This window comes from Hydra viridissima, unplaced genomic scaffold (genome assembly GCF_058129835.1).
Source record: "Hydra viridissima isolate aposymbiotic clone 2 unplaced genomic scaffold, HvirCarnegie_v1 scaffold_12, whole genome shotgun sequence".
In the NCBI taxonomy this organism is placed as follows: Eukaryota; Metazoa; Cnidaria; class Hydrozoa; order Anthoathecata; family Hydridae; genus Hydra; species Hydra viridissima.
The window spans coordinates 13,811,047-13,831,219 of record NW_028324311.1 but is presented as its reverse complement, the minus strand read 5'-3'; the positions used below and the strand labels follow the sequence as shown (position 1 = coordinate 13,831,219).

Below are 20,173 nucleotides of genomic sequence, written 5' to 3'. Positions count from 1 at the left end.
TTTTGATTGAAAAACTACTCAATTATTTGCTAATTAATTGATAAATTCATTTATCAAAATTGATTTATCAATTAATTAGCAAATAATTGATCCTAAATAAAATCGTTTAAACTTTTGTGAAACCTCTTAATTTGTATCACCTACCTTTTAATGAAATTTCTGAGTAAACGGTAATGAGTCAAAGCCTACTTTTTTTTATTCTATTAACAAATAACCTATTTACCAAATTGGAAAAATAATTATTTTGATATCTATTTCCGTTAGATTTTTATTCAAGAAAAACCGAAGATTAGATTTGAAAATTCTGCAATTGTTTAAACTTTCGTGAATAGCTGTATATATATATATATATATATATATATATATATATATATATATATATATATATATATATATATATATATATATATATATATATATATATATATATATATATATATATATATATATATATATATATGTATAGTATTTATACATAACAACCTCAATATAACCAAATAACTCTAGAAGGAACCTTTGAGTTGTGTGTACTCACAGCGCTCAGCTAATAATTCATGCAGCATTAATGACTTTGTAGTGCCTATCTGAAAAACTAATACATAAAAAAAATTCACCTTAAAAAGAAACTCAGCTGCCTACCATGCTGGTGTGTTATTAACCTTCTAGCATACGGCATTGGGTAGTTAAGAACAAAAAGGTACATAAATTATATAATAAATATAATTTATGTTAATTTAATTTAATTTAATTTAATTAATATAATTTATGCTAAGTATTTGAAATTTTCAGCACAAGCAAAAAACTTTTTCTTCACTACTATTAAACAAACCTTAAACAAACAAAGATTAAAATTTGTACTTAGTTTCACTTAGAATTTCTATTTCATTTTGTTATAGTTATTCTGAAAAAAATGTTATGTAAATATTACTCTAAACAAAAAAAATAATAGATTTTTATTTGAAACTTATCAATAGTTGAGCTTAAGGTATAAAACTTGATTATCATCAGTTTCTTAATTATTATATAACCGCTTGTTAATTCCACCGCCTTCATGGAAGACCGAAAAAGGCTTCAAAAATTTTCCCGTATACGCTGTCCAGTTATATTTTGAGATCAGTAGTTCACACAATTGTATTTGAGTCAGATTCCACCGTCTAAACTCTGAAAAAAATAATGGCATCGTAATAAAAAACTTGTAAGAGTAATACCAGATTATTTGAACTTTCATCGTCGATCATCAACAATGTTTTTTGAGGTTAACCTCTCTAATGTATGTTCTTTTGAAGGGATTGTCTTTTCTCCTTTTTATATAGAGTCAGTAAGATCCTCCTTTCTAAAACTTTCTTCCGCCTTTTCTAAAACTTTCTTGAAATTTCTAACTTCAAAAGTATTTCCAACAATAAGCATAGCAAGCTTCAAAGCTTCTCTATGGTTTAAAAATAGACTTTATGAATCTGTCTAATGTCACTTCATTATTTCTTGAACGTTTCATTATTTCTTGAACATGAAAGAAGCGTTCATAACGTGCTCATTTTTCTGAGACCACAAAGATAACACTCTTAACTCACATTCTTTTAATGAGGCAACTTCCTTTAGAAGTATATGCTTTACAACTAAATGGTTTGACAATCGACATTACATAAGAACACTGTACGGTTCGAGTTTATCTTCTTTACACTTCCAGAATATACAACATACCTATGAAGAGAAGCACTTTTCTTTTTCTTTTGCTCTGCGTTTCTTTTTTTAGCAAGTATGTCTGTATGTCTGTATGTCTGTATGTCTGTATGTCTGTATGTCTGTATGTCTGTATGTATGTATGTATGTATGTATGTATGTATGTATGTATGTATGTATGTATGTATGTATGTATGTATGTATGTATGTATGTATGTATGTATGTATGTATGTATGTATGTATGTATGTATGTATGTATGTATGTATGTATGTATGTATGTATGTATGTATGTATGTATGTATGTATGTATGTATGTATGTATGTATGTATGTATGTATGTATGTATGTATGTATGTATGTATGTATGTATGTATGTATGTATGTATGTATGTATGTATGTATGTATGTATGTATGTATGTATGTATGTATGTATGTATGTATGTATGTATGTATGTATGTATGTATGTATGTATGTATGTATGTATGTATGTATGTATGTATGTATGTATGTATGTATGTATGTATGTATGTATGTATGTATGTATGTATGTATGTAGGACTTCGTAGCCATTTAACTAAATAAATTCTTAACATAAAGCCACAAATTTCAAACTTTCAATTTTATATAATATTTTGTCATCTAATAAGTTAAAACTTTTAAAAATTATAAACCTTAATAGGAAAACACTCCCCATTAACTAAATATCACGTATTTTCCCTAAAACCAAATAGCTTAAACTATTTTCAAATTTTGATAATACCAGCACATAGTATTTGGTCTAGGAATTAATTCGTGCGGTTTGACAAGGGATTACGAAACTAGCTTATTGTCTCAGCGCTTCGTTTAGCCACGCATGCGTGCGAAGATCACTGTTATTGCGCATCATTTTCATTATAAATCATTTGATTTAAGCGTAAACAACACTATTTTTAATTTAGCTGATAATGTCGATTTTTGTTCCTGATAAAGTGTTTTTGCGGGGGATTCTTCTTCATTACTTTAACTTGAAGAAAAGTGCTACCGAAAGTCATCGTATTTTGGTTGAAGTTTGTGGTGACCATGCTCTAGCTGAGCGAACGTGTCAGAAGTGGTTTGCACGGTTTAAAAGTGGTGATTTTTGTTTTGAAGACCAAAAGCGACCAGGACAGCCGAAAAAATTTGAAGATGCAGAATTGGCAGCATTGCTCAATCAGGATTCTTGTCAAACGCAAGAGGACCTTGCAAAATCGTTAGGAGTTGAACAATCAACAGTTTCCAGACGCCTCAAAGCCATGGGTATGATTCAAAAAATGTCTCATTGGGTTCCACATGAATTGAAAGACAGAGACGTGGAAAGAAGAAAGACCATTTGTGAATTGCTGCTTGAAAGACAGAAAAAAAAGGGATTTTTGCATCGAATTACTGGTGATGAGAAATGGATTTATTACGAGAATCCTAAACGAAAAAAGGCCTGGGTAAAGCCAGGTGAACCAGGTCCATCACAACCCAAACGGAATATTCACTGTGCAATGGTTATGCTGTGTATATGGTGGGATATGAAAGGTGTGGTGTACCATGAGCTTCTGACACCTGGTGAAACTATTAATGGAGAACGTTATCGACGACAATTAATGCATTTGAAGCAAGCTCTGGTCATAAAACGACCAGATTGGGGTAACAGACATGATAAACTCATTTTTCAGCATGATAACGCTCGACCACATGCCGCAAAACCTGTCAAAAACTATTTGGAAAATGTCGGATGGGAAGTGTTACCCCACCCGCTGTATTCTCCGGACATTGCTCCTTCTGACTACTACTTGTTCGATTGCATGAATAACGATTTGATTGGACAGCGCTTCACTTCTTCAGAAAATATCGAAAAATGGGTCTCTGATTGGATCACTTCTAAGGATGAAGCATTTTTTCGACACGGAATTCGTAAATTGCCGGAAAAATGGGCAAAAGTAGTGACTAGCGATGGACACTATTTTCATTAATGTATTCATCCATTTAGTTTTTGAAATAAACCTTCAATTTTCAATTAAAAACCGCACGAATTAATTCCTAGACCAAATATAATATACAGAGATATCATATAAGAAAAGCTAACTACAGAAAAAATATGAAAGGCAATAGCAAAAATATTTTAGCTTCCATTTTCACATTTCAAAATAATTATATATACATTAAAATTATTAGTATTTATTTTATTATTATAATTGTCATTATTATTATTTATGTAATTGTTATTATTATTTTATTATTATTAATAATATCAATTTTATTATTTTTATTTTGTTACTTTTTACATTAGTTTTGTATTTTTTATTGATGTTTTTATTAATTTTTATATTAATATTGATATTAATATAAATTATATATTAATATTATTGTTATTTTTAAAGAAAACCAATAAACACTTATTAGTAAAACATTGAACAAGTGAACAAATAAAAAAAATAAGAAAATGTTTTAGTTTCGGCTTTTTGATCATCGGGTCGTTATAATTTTTTCGGGTCGTTGATCATCGATCTAAAAAAAGAAGAAAAGCGTGAACTGTGAGAAGTGAAAGGGAAGGGAGATGGGTAAAACGGCGTGCATGTTGGAATGTTAAAACGGTTACCTAATCCCTTTCAATAATCGGTGAAATTCTTTTTGGTGTGCATAATGACTAGCGCACCTTACAACCTTTCTAAGATTCTAGTAATTCATAAAAGAAATCTTATAGATATTTTACAAGAATTTAAAAAAATATGTTTATGAAGAGAGAAAGACAGCAGACAATTTACCGCGCCCAATTCTAAAAAGATTGAAACCGCAGAAGCTCTGAAGTTTCCCGTTTCCTCAGTTTCAGTAGAGTATTTTTGATTTATTTTCTTAGAGCATGTGCCATTATCTAACATGTATGTTTCATAGATCGATTCCGAATCGAGCTCGTTTAATAACGAATCGTAGCGGTCGGTCGCAAATGAATCCACCACTAGTGTTTCCGAAGGATTTATTTTATTTTTAAAACATTTTAGTTTTCGAAAGAGTTTTCTCATTTTAACGATTTCTTTTTGAAAAATTTAAAATTTTTTAATCTTAGTTTTCGCTAATTAAATAGCTGCTTAAAAAAGATTCAAACCGAATAACTTTTTAAGACAAACGAGCCTAATGTAACATATCAAGGTGACGTCAAATTAAGACCTTTCTAGCATCAAATAACTTTTATTTGAAAATATCTAAAACATCTTGTCTCGCTAGTAGTTACTTTTGATTTCTGTTTGTTTTCTCTTTACTTTTCTTTATCATTTTTCCCGCCTTTTTTCGTTTTATTAATTTTATTTTTACGAAAAAGTAACTTACTGCACTCGTAAAACTAACGATATTTGGCATAAATATTTAAAAGAGAGTTAACTCCTTAAGTTTTATGGTTCACTAGAAAATGAATGCCAAAATATTATCGTATATTCACAAAGACATTGTTTTTTCTAATATTGTGATGACGTTTATTCTCATCACTCCTAAGTACAAATATTTTTTTTATAAACTTTTACAAAAGTTGCAAAAATATTTTTTAATAAATTTGTTGCATATTGAGAAAATGTTATAAATGATGTTTCAGTTTTGCTAGCTGGATAGATTTTTTATATCCTCTCCAATCTAAGCGTATACAACATAAACGTGAGAAAAATATTTTGATTTAGTTACATATACACAGACATTTTAATTGTTTTAAAAAGTTTATGTAGCTAAATGCTACAATGTTAAAGTTTTATCATCATCATAGTAGTATTAGTATTATTATTATTATTATTTTTGTTATTATTATTACTATTATTATTTCTATTATTATTATTGTTGTTATTGTTATTATTATTATTATTATTATTGTTATTGTTATTATTATTTTTGATATTAATAATATTATTTTTCTTGTTATTATTATTATTTTTATTATTATTATTATTGATTTCAATATTTTTTTGATTATTTTTTTGATTATTATTATTATTCTTAATAAATTATTCTTACTCTTATTGTTGTTACTTTTTTTTTAGTTATTATTAGTGTTTTTTAAATTAATATTATTATTATTTTTTTATTATTATTATAATTGTTATTTGTGTTATTAATATAGTTATTACTATTAACATTATTATTATCATTTATATTACTATAATTTGTTACTATTATTATCATTGTTGTTATTATTATTATTATTATAAACATTTTTAATCGTAACTATATTTCAACTCTGAAAGAGTCTATCACTACATATTATGAGCGTCGCTTGGTTTGGGTATAATAAAATACTAAATATAATTAATAAAATAAGAAATGTTGCATATATTTTCTGTTTTTGAGGTATTTCTTATTTTTCGTAACAAGCATTTTTGGTAGAAACCGACTTAACATGAGACGACTTTAAGACGTATGTAACTTATCTTCAACTCTTCTACACGTTTGCAACTGGTTAAAGACGTGTTTAAGACGGCTTTTCCACACCTCATTAAGACATCTTAACAAGACATCTGTCAGAATAACCAGTTTGAGACGTCTTTAAGTATAGCCAGTTTAAGATATCTTTAATCATGGAAGTATTAAAGATGGACGTGCAACGTTATTGTTTTTTCGTTAACCATGCCAGTTGCACATTGTTATAATTTTTGTTTTAAACAATAGAAATTTAATTCTCTTAAAGTCTGTCCGGATTCGTCGAAAAATTTTAGTCTCGCCTAACCAGTCACATTAACTTCCTTTTACTTATTAAAGATAGCAGCAATAAAACCAAGTTTTAAGCTTAACTTTCTATAGCAAGACATTCTTAATAGTTTAAGAAATAACGCGGATGGCGATATAGAAATAGAGATCATTTACTTTCTGCTTTAGTACAAGCATAACTTGAAATATTATATAATACAAAATACCGACTAGTTTGTTAGCTGCCTGGAGCACAATAGTTCCATGTTTAGTGATCTACTTCATCTACGATATTGCTGCAGTCTTCCAGTTTATGAATATTATAGAATTTTATAATTGGGCTTGCTCCATCAGACATTATAGCCCTTACTTTAAATGCAATGGATTCTAATATCGTTATATAATTATATAACGATATTAGAATCCATTGCATTTATATATATATATATATATATATATATATATATATATATATATATATATATATATATATATATATATATATATATATATATATATATATATATATATATATACATATATATATATATATATATATTAGGGCGGGCCAAATTTTTTGCCGATTAGAGCCGCCCCCTAGGATGATTCTATGGACAATTCTAAGCAACTTTGGTGAAGGAACCATAGACCTATGGTTCCTTCACCAAAGTTGCTTAGAATTGTCTCGATTTTCGAAGTTGCTTAGAATTATCTCGATTTTCGAGTCTCCCACTTTTCAAAAAATGATTTTTTCCCATTACATCGTTTTCATTCAAAACTCGATTTTTTATTCATTGTTATATTATCTTTTTTATGTGTATATGGGGGGTTTTTGGGGTCGAGAAATTCATTTTTGATCTTGATTATTACCTATGACCACCGCCAGAGGGCGTTTCATGCATATTTTAACTATTTTTCGTCTATTTTCCGAGAAAAATTACAAGTTTTTTGGTAAAATTGATCTTTATTTTTTTTTTTTCAACAGAGATTCAACTTAAAAAATAAGATCATGTTTAAAAAAAAAAAAAAAAAAAGAATTCAGTAAGAAAATAAAGCGACAAACTGTTGTTGCTTTCAAGTCAACAACGTATTTATTTAAAAAAAATAATTGGTAAAACATCATTACCGACTTATTTGGCCGAAAACCAAACTGGTCCTTAGGGGCGAAATGTCGTTTGACATTCCGCCATCAACTACAGTAGCGTCCAAAAGTAATTGGACAAACACCTTTTTTGTTATATTTTCTCATTAAGTTAACATTTTTAAATGAAATTTCGCGTAAGTTTGTCAAATTACACTACAATTATGAAAAACAAAACAAAAATCCCTTTTTGAAAGTAATTACTCAAAATTTTGCTAAAAGAATGTAAATGATTGGCTCAAAAGTAATTGGACAAACTAAATTCTACCAAGTTTGATATAATTTAGACTACTTTAACTTCTTTTTCTGAAGGCAGATTTTTATAAAAACATTCAATTATCAATAATTTGCAATGGGACATAATAAATATTTAAGCGAGGCACTGAAAAAGTTGATTGTACATACATCTAATAACGTTAAGACTGTGCGGCAAATGTTAATAGATATGAACATTCCGCGATCAATAGTTGGTTATACATTAAAAGTTTTTCAACAACGGAGTCACTTCCAAGTTTCAATGAAGTCTGGACGCCCGAAATCAACAACTTTTCGCCAAGATAATGTTGTAGTAAGATCGTCAAAGGCAAATCCGCGCAAGAGTGCTAAAGAAATTCATAGAGAATTTACTCAGTCACATCAAAATTCTTGCTCTTATGCAACAGTAAGGCGTCGCTTGAGACAAAACAACCTTTTTGGCCATCAACCTGTTAAAAAACCTTTTGTTTCTGCAAAAAATCGTAGAGAACGGTTAAAATTCGCTAAAGAACATCTAAATTGAACAGCAAACCAATGGTTGAAAATACTATCGAGTGATGAGTCAAAGTTTAATATGTTTGTTCCTGATGGTGTTAAATATGTTCGACGTCCAATAGGTGTTCGAAATGATGTTAAGTACCAAGTTCCTACAGTAAAGCATGGTAGTGGTTCAATAATGGTTTGGTCATGTTTTGGCCGTGATGGAGTAGGTCCAATCTATCGATTTCAAGGCATTATGGACCAAAACATGTATAAAAGAATAATCAAAGATATAAAGCTGCCACATGCAAAAGACAAAATGTTGCGTGGTTGGACTTTCCAACACGACAACGATCCAAAACACACCTCCAAGCTAGTCACGGAATTTTTAGCTCAAAAGAGAGTTCGTATCTTGGAATGGCCGTCACAATCTCCGGACCTGAACCCAATCGAACATCTTTGGGAACATATTGAGAGAAAAATTAGTGTTCGGAAACCATCTAATCAGCATGATTTGTTTGAGTTGATTAAGCGCACTTGGGAGGAAATACAAATTGATGTTTTATTTAAATTGGTTCATTCAATGCCACGTTGATGTAATGCTGTCGCTGTGGCAAAAGGTTTTCCAACGAAATAATAGGATTATGCACAGATTATATACATTATGTAACAGAATATAACACTATGTAACATTATGTGTATTATTTAACAGAAATCTTCATAAAAAATGCTGAAAATTTATCCTTTGTTGAGAAAGAGCTTTTTTTTAAACGACATATTTAGTTTGTCCAATTACTTTTGAGCCAATCATTTCCATTCTTTTATTAAAAATTTGAGTAATTACTCCCAAATTAGGATTTTTGTTTTCTTTTTCATAATTGTAGTATAATTTGACATGCTTATGCAAAATTTCATTTAAAAATGTAAACTCGATGAAAAAATATAACCAATAAAGTGTTTGTCCAATTACTTTTGGACGCTACTGTATATATATATATATATATATATATATATATATATATATATATATATATATATATATATATATATATATATATATATATATTATATTATATATATTATATATACAATAAAAGTTTTAAGTAGAAGATTAAGAATGATAAAAATGGAGTTCAATATATATATATATATATTATATATATATATATATATATATATATATATATATATATATATTGAACTCCATCTTTATCATTCTTAATCTTCTACTTAAAACTTTTATTGTTGTTATTATTGTTTTTATTTTTATTATACTTATCGTTCTTTTATTACTATTATAATTATTATTATCATCATTGCTAATTGCTCCTAAGGTTTCGTAGACGTTTGCAGATTTTAACGAATAGAAACAGCGCCAATGTATAATAACGTTTTAGTGATGTCAATTTAAAGATTTCGCGATAATGATGTAATTATTACTTTTGATTTAAAGATCGTTTTAAGGTTTTCAGCCAAGTTTTTTTAGCTGTTGTCTGAAGTTTCAAACAATCATAAACTTTATTATTAATAATATTAAAAACGATGTAAATAGAAAAATAATTAATAGAAAAAGAAATAATAACGATATTAATAGTAATAATAAGATTAAAAACAGTTAAAGATCGCGTTTGTATATTTACATTATCTTTCAGAGTATAAGATTATCAAAATTTTAAACACTATTATTTTTAGGTAGATAAAACTTTATAACTAATTTAAAATCCTGTGTGAAAGTATCCCGTTTATTTTACAAAAAATTAGATTGAGAAGATATGAAAAAGATATTCAGTGACCAAAACTAAAACATTGTAAAAAAAAGTTTTTTATAAACTTTGTAAGAGTTTATAAAAAAATATTAGTACTTAGGAGTGTTGAGAAGAATCGTAATAACAATATCACCGTCGCAAAATCAGAAAAAACAATGACTTAGTGAATATATTTTGGTGTTTAGTTCTTTGTAAACCATTAAACTAAAGGAGTTAACTCTCCTTTAAATATTTCAGTCAAACTCGTTATTTCTTAAAGTGGAAGTTACTTTAAGATAAAAATATTTTTAAAACGAAATATTTTTTTTTTCAAAGTTAGATTTACAATCCAGCTCATTTGAAAAAGAATCGTGTCGGTCAACTACGAATGAATCAAATACCAGTGGGATATCTCTGCTTTCCCAAAGATGAATTTTACTATTAAAAAACATCGATTTTCTGAAACGAGTATTCTAAATATAAAACATTAAAATTGTTAAGAGGGTTATAAAAACACTGGGATTATTTTTACCAGTTTAAAGATATTATGAGCGGTACAATTAACTTAAAAAGTGTATGTATGTATGTATGTATGTATGTATGTATGTATGTATGTATGTATGTATGTATGTATGTATGTATGTATGTATGTATGTATGTATGTATGTATGTATGTATGTATGTATGTATGTATGTATGTATGTATGTATGTATGTATGCATGTATGTATTATGTATGTTACAATAACAAGACCATTTCAACAAAGTAAAGAAAAAACATATCTGTGTTTTACAATACATTAATTGCTTTACTTACTGAGTCAGATATTGCTTTTTTGTGTTTATCATTAACCTTCTTTCAAACGTCTTTGGCAAGTATACTCTTTTCTAAAAAAACAACGCCTTTACACTTACTACAAAAATAACAATTGAGGCTTACAAAAGCTTGTCCCAAATTTCCCCTGCTTAGTTTATGTAAACTGCCACTCCCCTGCTCACAGCAGTAGTTAAAGAAATAAGCGGAGGGTTTTTAAAGGCTATACAAACATGATATACTGTTAAAATGTTGTAAGGAATATACTTTGGTAAGCACCACAAATAACTTGAGTCATCAATATATATTACCAGAATTTCTTTTATACCCAGACCTCATTTCCATCTGAATAGTATTAAAAACAGTTTTTCTAAAATAAAATGAAATGAAATGCGGAGATGAAAAATAAAACTAAAAACTGCTAAGAAAGTAGGCCGAAATGCAAAATTCTTTTAAGCCCATGTGTTAAAAGAAGATGCTTTTTTCAAAATGTAAATTAAATATTTTTTGTTTGGTTTGTTTTGCACTCTTGACAACCACATCCTCAAATGTATCTTTGCAATCTAGATATTTAAACCATGAAAAAAAAAAAAAGAAATTAAAAATGCTACCAAATGATATTTAACATCAATTATATTTAATCTTTTAAAGAATGCTAAAACCAATTTTAATTTTAAATTGACTCTCAACTTCAATTGACAACTAACACTTCCTACATTATCCAACGACTTGACATTGTCACTAAATTATTCAACAACTTGTCTTCATCATTACATCATCCAGTAAACTGAAAGGGTGAAAGCTCTGATCTCTCTATAATTTTAAAACAACTTCTTAATATTTCTTATTGATTAGCTTTAAACAAACCAGATAGTTCTATGATACCCTTTTACTTACAAGCAACAATTTACATGTATTTAACTAAAACATACCATAAAATAGTGTTAAGATAACTTTCAACAAGAAATTTTAATGTTAATTTTAATTTAAAAATTTTAATGTTAATGGCAGAAAAAATAATACTCAGCCCAGTAGAAAGGTTTTTAACTTCAGCTATATCTGATGTTATTCATTTATTTATAACAATCAGCCCTATTGTCATTGAAATAATTATTAGAATAACAACTAAGTTGAATTATGTAAAACCAAAAACAATACTAATGACTTAAAAACAAATAACATGAAACATTTTTTGCTTTCTGGAAGATGAAGTCGTTTATTTTCACTTCACTATTTGCATAATTTTGCTTTATTAATAAGCAAAATTAAGCGAAAGTATGTTTGATAGCTGATTCACACTAAAGTTGTTTTAAGTTTTGGATGGGCAGAGGTGGGATGTTGATTATGGTTGCCAAACAGTCTATACTTTAACTGAAGGTTAGTTGTTATCCTAGGAGGCCCTAACAACAAAAATTTTATTGCTTAACTTAACATGGTTTGAAAATTAAAATCCTTATATTTAGGATGCGTGCATACACAATTCCAAAATTTTTTTTATTCTAATAGTTTTAAAGTCATTTTCTTTAACTAGATTACCTTTTTAGAGACATTACTTTACAGATAATTATGCAAAAAAACATTTTTCTAGGTAACTTCTTTCTTTACAAAACAATAAAATTTTCTCCTGTTGATTTTAAACAGCTTATGTCTACATTACTTCTTCAAACCTATCAGCATAAACAGATATAATCAAACCAATCACTTTTGAACATACAGTAAATTTTATTTGAACATACAGTAAATTTTATTTGAACATACAGTAAAATTTATTTGAACATACAGTAAATTTTATTTGAGCGTACAGTAAATTTTATTTGAACATACAGTAAATTTTATTTGAGCATACAGAAATTTTTATCTGAACATACAGTAAAATTTATTTGAACATACAGTAAATTTTATTTGAGCGTACAGTTAATTTTATCTGAACATGCAGCAAATATTATTTGAGCATAAGTACATTTGAACATAATAGTCTTGCAACAAGTACCTTAACAAAAAAGTGGGCAAGCATGAGTTGATGTTAAGTTATTTGATGCAAGATGAATACCCTGAACTTGATGTAGCTAACTTAAAGGAGTTTAACTGAACACAGGCTAAAACTAAAAGTAGGATAAGTTTATAATCAACAATTTCAAAAACTTACTTGCGCACTATTTCTTAAAAACATTTAGTACTCATAACACCAAAGTTTTAACAGTGTTAAAAACAACATTTAAAAAGTTATTAGTGATACATGTCAAATAACAACACATTTTATTACTCATAAAAATCACTGATATACAGATTTTGATCAGAAAATCAAAATATATTATTGTTGCCCATAAATACCAGCCTAATTTAAACAAAGTATTGTATTTGTGCAAAATAATACCAAATATAACACTTTGCATTGCATATCACCAATGCAAAGCTATGAATTAGAGATGCATTTTTTTGTAACTCTCAAATTTTACAAAAATAGCTATACATAAAAAAAAAACATTCCTTAGAGGTTCTTGATGTCATTGCCATAAAATGTGTCTCTTGTACAAACAGAATGTGTGCTCACTTTAATTAAAGTAAAAAAAGTTGTTTATTAGTAAGAATAATTATAACAAAGATTAAGTTTAAGTATAATAAGATTAACTATTCAAAAGATTAAGTTGAACATCAACTTTTTAAATTTTCTTTACATTAATGAAAAATTTCACTTCAAATTTACATTTAAACCAAAATTTGATTTTAAAATTTGAAATCTGCTTAATCAAAAGCAAGAACATGTTCATTTTTCAAAATAAAACATACGTATTATAAAACAAACTTAAAATTAGAAATAACTTTTTTGTTTTAGACTTTTGTGGAATGAAAAAAATTAATATTCTTAGCATTTTAAGCTTAATTATTTTCTAAAAGGAAAGAGCTGCTCAGGCTTTGCGAAAAATAGGAGTATACAAAATAAAATTAAAAGACCCAAAAGTCTTAAAGGTAAGTAACAGTCTTTTAGGTGCGAAATAGTCTTAGAGATGGTTTCAAAACATTGGTCTAACTACTAAGAGCTGCACGATATAATGGATAAAAAAAACTAACTTATTGATGGCAACTTATGCCTTTCTGAATGCATAAGTGTAGGCTAATTTAATTTTAAATTATTCCAACAAGAGCACTGAGAGCCAGTAGGTGGACAAAATGGGAAAAACTTTAGTTTACAAATCTCTGCAACTTACCTGATTTTAGCTCCTATGTATATTAGGCAATAACTACTGTTATTTAATTTATATTAAATCCCATAGTTATGTTGACTCATTTGAATATTGCAATTTAAAAATAATTATAATAAATGTACATAAATCATTTCAGAGAGATCAATATTGTGCGATATTTCAATTACATCTTTGTTATCAAGAAACCAAATTGGTACAAAGTTATTTTAGCACATTCAGAGATTAGACAAAGCAAATTGTTACATGGACTTGTTACATTATGTTATCTTTATAACATTTTCAAGATCACATGTCTAAAAATGTAAACTTTTAGGAAAAAAATTGTTTGTTGGACTGTTACTGAAAACTCATATGTAATTGAGCTATAGCATGTTTAAATCAAGTTTCCATTGATTGCTAGTCCCCATAAATCCTTATTATGATTTCAAACAGCTGGCTATGAGTCAAACTCAAGGATTTTGTTTTGACACTGGGACTGCAAATATCACTTTATCCATAATACCATACGGCTTAACCTGTGCACAAAGTAGTGATACACGCACATGACATAATTTAATGATAGACATTACTCAAACTTTTCTTATTTTCTCCACCTACTGGTCTACTCTCTACCTACTGGTCTACTCTACACCTACTGCTCTCAAAATTCTAGATTAAACCTTTAAAGGTACCTGAATAATACAAATTGCCACTCTTTTGACATGCAACCAACAACGAAAGTGGAAACACTCGGCTATGTAAATTTTACTATCACAAAAGGGAAGAGTGTCGGACTTCTTTGCTTTTGTCCGTGCAAAGCAACTTGTCATTAATTTGAACAGCTGTTACAAATGTTGCATATTAGTTATGCTATGAGCTGTCAAGACGAACACTCTAGCGACTTTTATGTTTTCTCTTTGAACTAACAACTTTTACAGAAGAATGTAAACTTTACACGTTATTCGCTTTGCCTTTTGGTAAACAACTGTGATGCATAAAGAGCTAGCACGCAAATAATGTAGCTAGATTAAACTAAACAATGATTACGCAGCAGTGTGCCTAATTAATCAAAACTTATGATAACACTATGCAACAGCAAGCAAAACTAAACGTTCATTACCATTTCTCAAATTCGCCAATTTTAACTTATCCCTTTAATCTAATTTCACTTGAATTTAAAAAACGACAACCCATCTTGAACCTTTCACATGCGACATAAAGCGTTTGCACCCATGACAACGAACAAAACACGTTTAATAGTGGGCGTTTTAATGCTCCATTCTTCATTATATTTGCTACACTTGATGAGTATTTCATGTACAATTTGATTTAACGATTCAGCACATTTTTAATTAATGTTTTTGAGCGTTTTAACGGTATTTTTGTTTATTGTCTTCATTGAACAAGCCTTACTAACTTAAGAATGTTACTTTTAACAGCAACGACATGAATGGATTTGGCGAAACTTGCCCGTTAAATAACGCCAAACTTGAAATGAAGAAGTGGCAAAAAAACAACAAAAACAAAATGAAATACGTGCAAACAAAACTGAATGATTTTTACGGTGATTTATTTTTTTACGCGCTACTCTCTTTTCATGGCTTTTGTTGCTTTATTCTTTTAAAGACATACGCTAAGGAAATGGGATGGGGCAGATCGGCCCTCAAAATAGTTACTAGTTTACTTTGATGTAAGAAAGGTGCATACAGTGTAAACAATAACATACAAATGAACAGTGTTTATTTTATCATAGCTTTGTAATATTTGGTCACAGATTAGTCACCGTCTTCATTTGGTGCCACTAAAAGATCATTGCAGCATAAACATTCATAAAGTGGACCGTTAAGTTCATTTTCTACGCATGCCGTACGTGCCCACTTTGGGCAATCTGATCACTGAATCCACTCTGCACCTCGTAAGCATAACGTTTTGCGAAATGGTTTTCATTTTTTACTTCAACGGGTTGGGTAATAAAAAAATGTTGTCATCGAGATTCAAAAGGGTTGTGACTGAAAGAATAGAAAGGAGAAATCAGCTGTCATTCTGTTGTATCTTTTGTATGCTCGCTATAGACATTCCCTGCGCATCTTTTGATAGTGGTTCCTATTCCATCGCTTTATGATCTTCCATGACTTGTGCCAAAAGTTCAATTGAAATAAAATATAAGTGCAGAAAGTGTGCCTAATTGCACCCTATCTTTTTAAAATACACGCATTGTATAAATATGGGTTGCAACTATTTATTTTAATGGTATGTCTCTAATTATTCCTGAACCACAAAAACGTCGTTGAAAGATATGTGGAAGTTGGAGCTAACGTTGAGGGTGTGGCGATTCCTCGGTTAGAGAAAGGCCAAGGTCTTGGAACTACTTCGCTAGGCCTGGGCAAAGAAGTAATCGTTGAAGAAAAAAGACTTTGTTTTCTGTCCTCAGTTGATTCTATTACATACAGTGCCTCAAAAAATTATCCGACCAAACATTTTTTTAAATATTTTTCCTTAAAAATGTGATGTATTTTCGTAAATTTAGACTGTTTTGGTAAACTCAAGATTAATAAAAATAGACGAACATGTTTTTATATAGTTTTATTTATTTTAATGTAAAATATGAATCACAATGTTTTCAGTCTTAAAATAAAGGAACTTAGGTCGTTTTTTTACTGTCGAAAAAATATTCGACCAAACACATTATTTGTTTCATAGCAAATTATTATATAAGAAAACAGTTATTTTAATACTTTGTTGGGCCTCTCTTCTCTTGGATTACAGCTTCTAGACGTCTAGGCATTGATTCGACTAAAGATTTTGTTTGTTCTGGTTGAATCTTTTCCCAGACTTCTTCAATTGCCATTTTAGTTCTATTATCTGCTAAAGTTATTCTAGAACCTTGGGTTAAGGTATGATGAGAAACGCTTTTTTTTTTCCTAAGTAAAATTAAGACAAAAATTTGCTGTTTTTTAACTAAATTATGCAAATTATGTTCAGTACTCAGAAAATTGTCAGATCCCAGCCGAAGTTTTCGATCAGATGACTTCAAATTTTGCTTTAATATATTTCTGTATTGCACCTGATCCATTATAGTATCAACAAATTGGAGTTTTCCGACACGCTTCCTAGTCATTCAACCCCATACCATCACGTTACTGCCACCATACTTGACAGTTTCTCTCACGCAGCTTGATTTGTAGTCTTCTGCGGCTTTTCTCGAAACATTTTGGGCTCCATCAGATGACTTTAAGTTAAATTTCGATTCGTCGCTCCACAGGATCTTTTTCCAGAAACTTAACGGCATGTTTTTGAACTTAGCAAACTCCAATCTTCTTTTCATGTGTTTCTTATATCAAATATGGTTTGTTCTTACTCAAATATGATTTATTACGCACAAGTCGTCCTTGAAATCCTTGGTCTCGGATACGATTTCTGATTGTCTGATGCGGATAATTTGGTTCCATAACTCTCTTCAGCTTGCTCAGTCAGTTTTCGAGCAGAAATGAAGCGATTTTTCTTGACTTGTATAATTAAGTTTCTATCAAAACTCTTAGAAGTCTTTTTTTTTGCGACCCTGCCCTTCTTTTGTGGCTGTTGTTCCGATCAAATTATACTTCTTCATTATGTCGGATACTGTATTATGAGGAATTCCAATCTCTTGCTGCACCTGACGATAGGTTTTACCCTGATCGGCTAGATCGACAGCTAAATTTCTCTGAGAAACAGTCCAGTGACGTTTACCTCCAACCATTTTACTTAAAAAAACATGAAGCCTTTTTTTTATACAAAACTTTTTTTTTACTACAAATAAACTGTTTTTTGTTATGCAATTTTATTAATTGTATAAAAATTTGCTAAAATGTTTCAACAAATTTTACATAAAATTAATTAAACTTACCTAAATGTCGCTTGGTCGGATAATTTTTTTACAAGCCTATTCAATACTAAGTTTCTTTTAGGACAAATAATAAACCAACTGAAGCAGGAGTCAAAAAATATGAACGCTAAATAACATACTATTCCCAATAGAATTAAAATGACAGACGAAGTAAGTACCGCTATTCATTGTTTTTAGTATAATTTAGAGCAAAAACATTTTTTTGGGAAAAACTTGTTTGGTCGGATAATTTTTTGAGACACTGTATAATACATCTCAATATACGTTCTACTTGTTTGAGGCCAAAACTTCCGTTTACTTTAATCAATATTTCTTTTGACTTCTGAATAATTCTTTGCTTCTTCCGTTTCTCAAAATAAACTACTTCAATTTCTCTTTTGTTCAAAACAAAACTTCTTTTGTGAATGAAGGCTAGCCTAACAATTGGTTCGTTTTGTTTGTGTAAAAGAGTTCATGCGGTAATTCAACAACAAAAGTAAATTTAAAGCTGTCAAGTATTAAAAAATCACAAAGCATATACAGATTAATTAGTTTATATTTAGTAAAAAAGTTTTCCCTGTTAAATCAATCATCGTAAATCTCAATTAAACGATATTCTTCAAAACTGCGTTACTAATTGAGTAATTTATTTTCAAAAAGCTATCAAATTAAAAGACGACAATTCTTATATTTACTTATGCTTAAACGTGAAGCTTGAAAAAGAATCACATTAATGCTCAAGATAAAACAATATGTGAGAAAAAAAATTGAACAAAGAAATCATGATAAAAATTTAAAAATGGGCATAACCGTTTGGTTTCTCGGGAAAAACCTGTAGCAATTCCGTATGAAAAACTACGTTTTAAAAAGATGAAATAGGAAACTCCACCGAATAAGTGTAAATGTTTTGCTACGATGGTTTTCACAGAAAAGTCGTTTGTACGTCATTGCCATAAATATTTATATCGCTGTCTTCAACATTGTTGACAAGTCAATTTCACGTCAAGTAATAATAACAGTAAATGACACCATTTTTTAATTTATATTATCATTCAGGGAATATATATCCAGCAAGATTAACTGAAATGTGTCAAATCAATCTGTTTTCTCAATTTACAACAAGATTTGTAAAAAACATTTTTTATAATCTTTGTAAGAGTTTATAAAAAGGTATTAGCACATAGGAGTGTTGAGAGGAAACGCCTTCACAATATTAAGAAATAAATGTCTTGTGAATATACGAATATATTTCGGTGTTCAATTTTTTTGAACTGTAAAACTAAGGGAATTTAATATTTTTTAAATATTTATGTCAAATATTGTTAGTTTTAAGAGCGCAAAAGGTTATTTTGTGGTAAGTATAACTTTAAGAAAACGCAAAATGAACGCAAAAAAAGACGAAGAAAAGGAAAGAGCAAAACAAGAGAAATCAAAAGGAAAAGAAACTACAGGCGAGTCTAAATCTTTCCGATGTTTTTAAATGAAAGTAAGTTGATGCTAGAAATGTCAAAATTTGACGTCACCTTCGCATATTAAATTAGGCTCGATTCTCTTAAAATAATTTTCTAACTGATTTCATTCAAAGCAGCTTCAAAAAGATTTATTTGAAAAAAAAATGAATTTCTCCAAAATAAAAACTTTATTCAGAAAACCAAAGTTTTTTAAAAACAAAGTACATCCTTCTGATAGCACACATAAGCCGCTGGAACTTGATTCATTCGCAACAGATCGATACGATTCCTTTTTAAACGAGCTGGAGTGTGAATCCATCTTTGAAACAGCATTGTCAGATATCGGCCATTGCTCTTCGAAAACAGACGAAAAATATCTTGCTGATACTACTCAGAAAAAGGGAAACTTCAGAGCTTCTGCTGTATCCCACATTACCAACTTGGGCGCGGTAAAACGTCTGCTGTCTTTTTCTTTTTTATAAATATATGTTTTGTTATTGTTTTAAAATATCATAAACATGTCTTTTATGAATAACTAGAATCTCAGAAAGATTATAAGAAACGGCAAAAATCATTGCGCCGCAAAAAGAATTCACCCGATTGTTCAAAGTAATTAGGTAACCTTTTTTACATTCGAACATACAAGCCCGATTACCATAATAATATTAACATTATCAAGGTAATGATAATAAAAACATTATTAATAACAACAATAATGTTAATGAAAACTATAATTTTTTCTGAGATTCACAACAATAAAAAGAAGAATGTTAAGAATAATAACAATAATATTATTAACATTATGAATAAAAATAATAAGAACATTTGAAAATTAATAATAATAGGAATCATAAGACTATTAATATTAATAAGAATATGAAAAATAGTCATAAAA

At 28.8% G+C, this 20,173-nt stretch overlaps 1 protein-coding gene and 3 long non-coding RNA genes across 10 annotated transcripts in view; 1 reads left to right on the top strand and 3 right to left on the bottom strand.

Annotated features, from left to right (window-relative positions):
- Nucleotides 1–20,173, bottom strand: part of LOC149881393 (zinc finger BED domain-containing protein 4-like) — a 155,807-nt gene that overhangs the window by 121,490 nt on the left and 14,144 nt on the right. The gene's annotated exons all lie outside the window — the stretch shown is intronic.
- LOC149881397 (uncharacterized) lies at nucleotides 4,008–4,596 on the bottom strand. Its single transcript, XR_016445397.1, has 3 exons — nucleotides 4,453–4,596; nucleotides 4,287–4,363; nucleotides 4,008–4,195 (listed from the first exon to the last, which is right to left on the bottom strand). It is a non-coding gene; the product is annotated as an uncharacterized LOC149881397 (long non-coding RNA).
- On the bottom strand, nucleotides 10,276–18,273 carry LOC149881396 (uncharacterized). Of its 7 annotated transcripts, none has more exons than XR_016445527.1 (4): nucleotides 17,849–18,273; nucleotides 14,658–17,705; nucleotides 10,787–10,857; nucleotides 10,276–10,443 (listed from the first exon to the last, which is right to left on the bottom strand). It is a non-coding gene; the product is annotated as an uncharacterized LOC149881396 (long non-coding RNA). The 7 variants fall into 7 exon arrangements; XR_016445528.1 differs by lacking the exon at nucleotides 17,849–18,273 and adding an exon at nucleotides 11,203–13,333 and having other exon boundaries at nucleotides 14,658–16,523; XR_016445526.1 differs by lacking the exon at nucleotides 17,849–18,273 and adding an exon at nucleotides 12,774–13,333 and having other exon boundaries at nucleotides 14,658–15,291.
- The window catches only part of LOC149881395 (uncharacterized), a 2,406-nt gene continuing 1,115 nt past the window's right edge, over nucleotides 18,883–20,173 (top strand). Inside the window, exons 1-2 of the long non-coding RNA XR_016445532.1 lie at nucleotides 18,883–19,727; nucleotides 19,818–19,895. This is a non-coding gene — a long non-coding RNA (uncharacterized LOC149881395). The remainder of the gene's footprint in view (nucleotides 19,728–19,817; nucleotides 19,896–20,173) is intronic.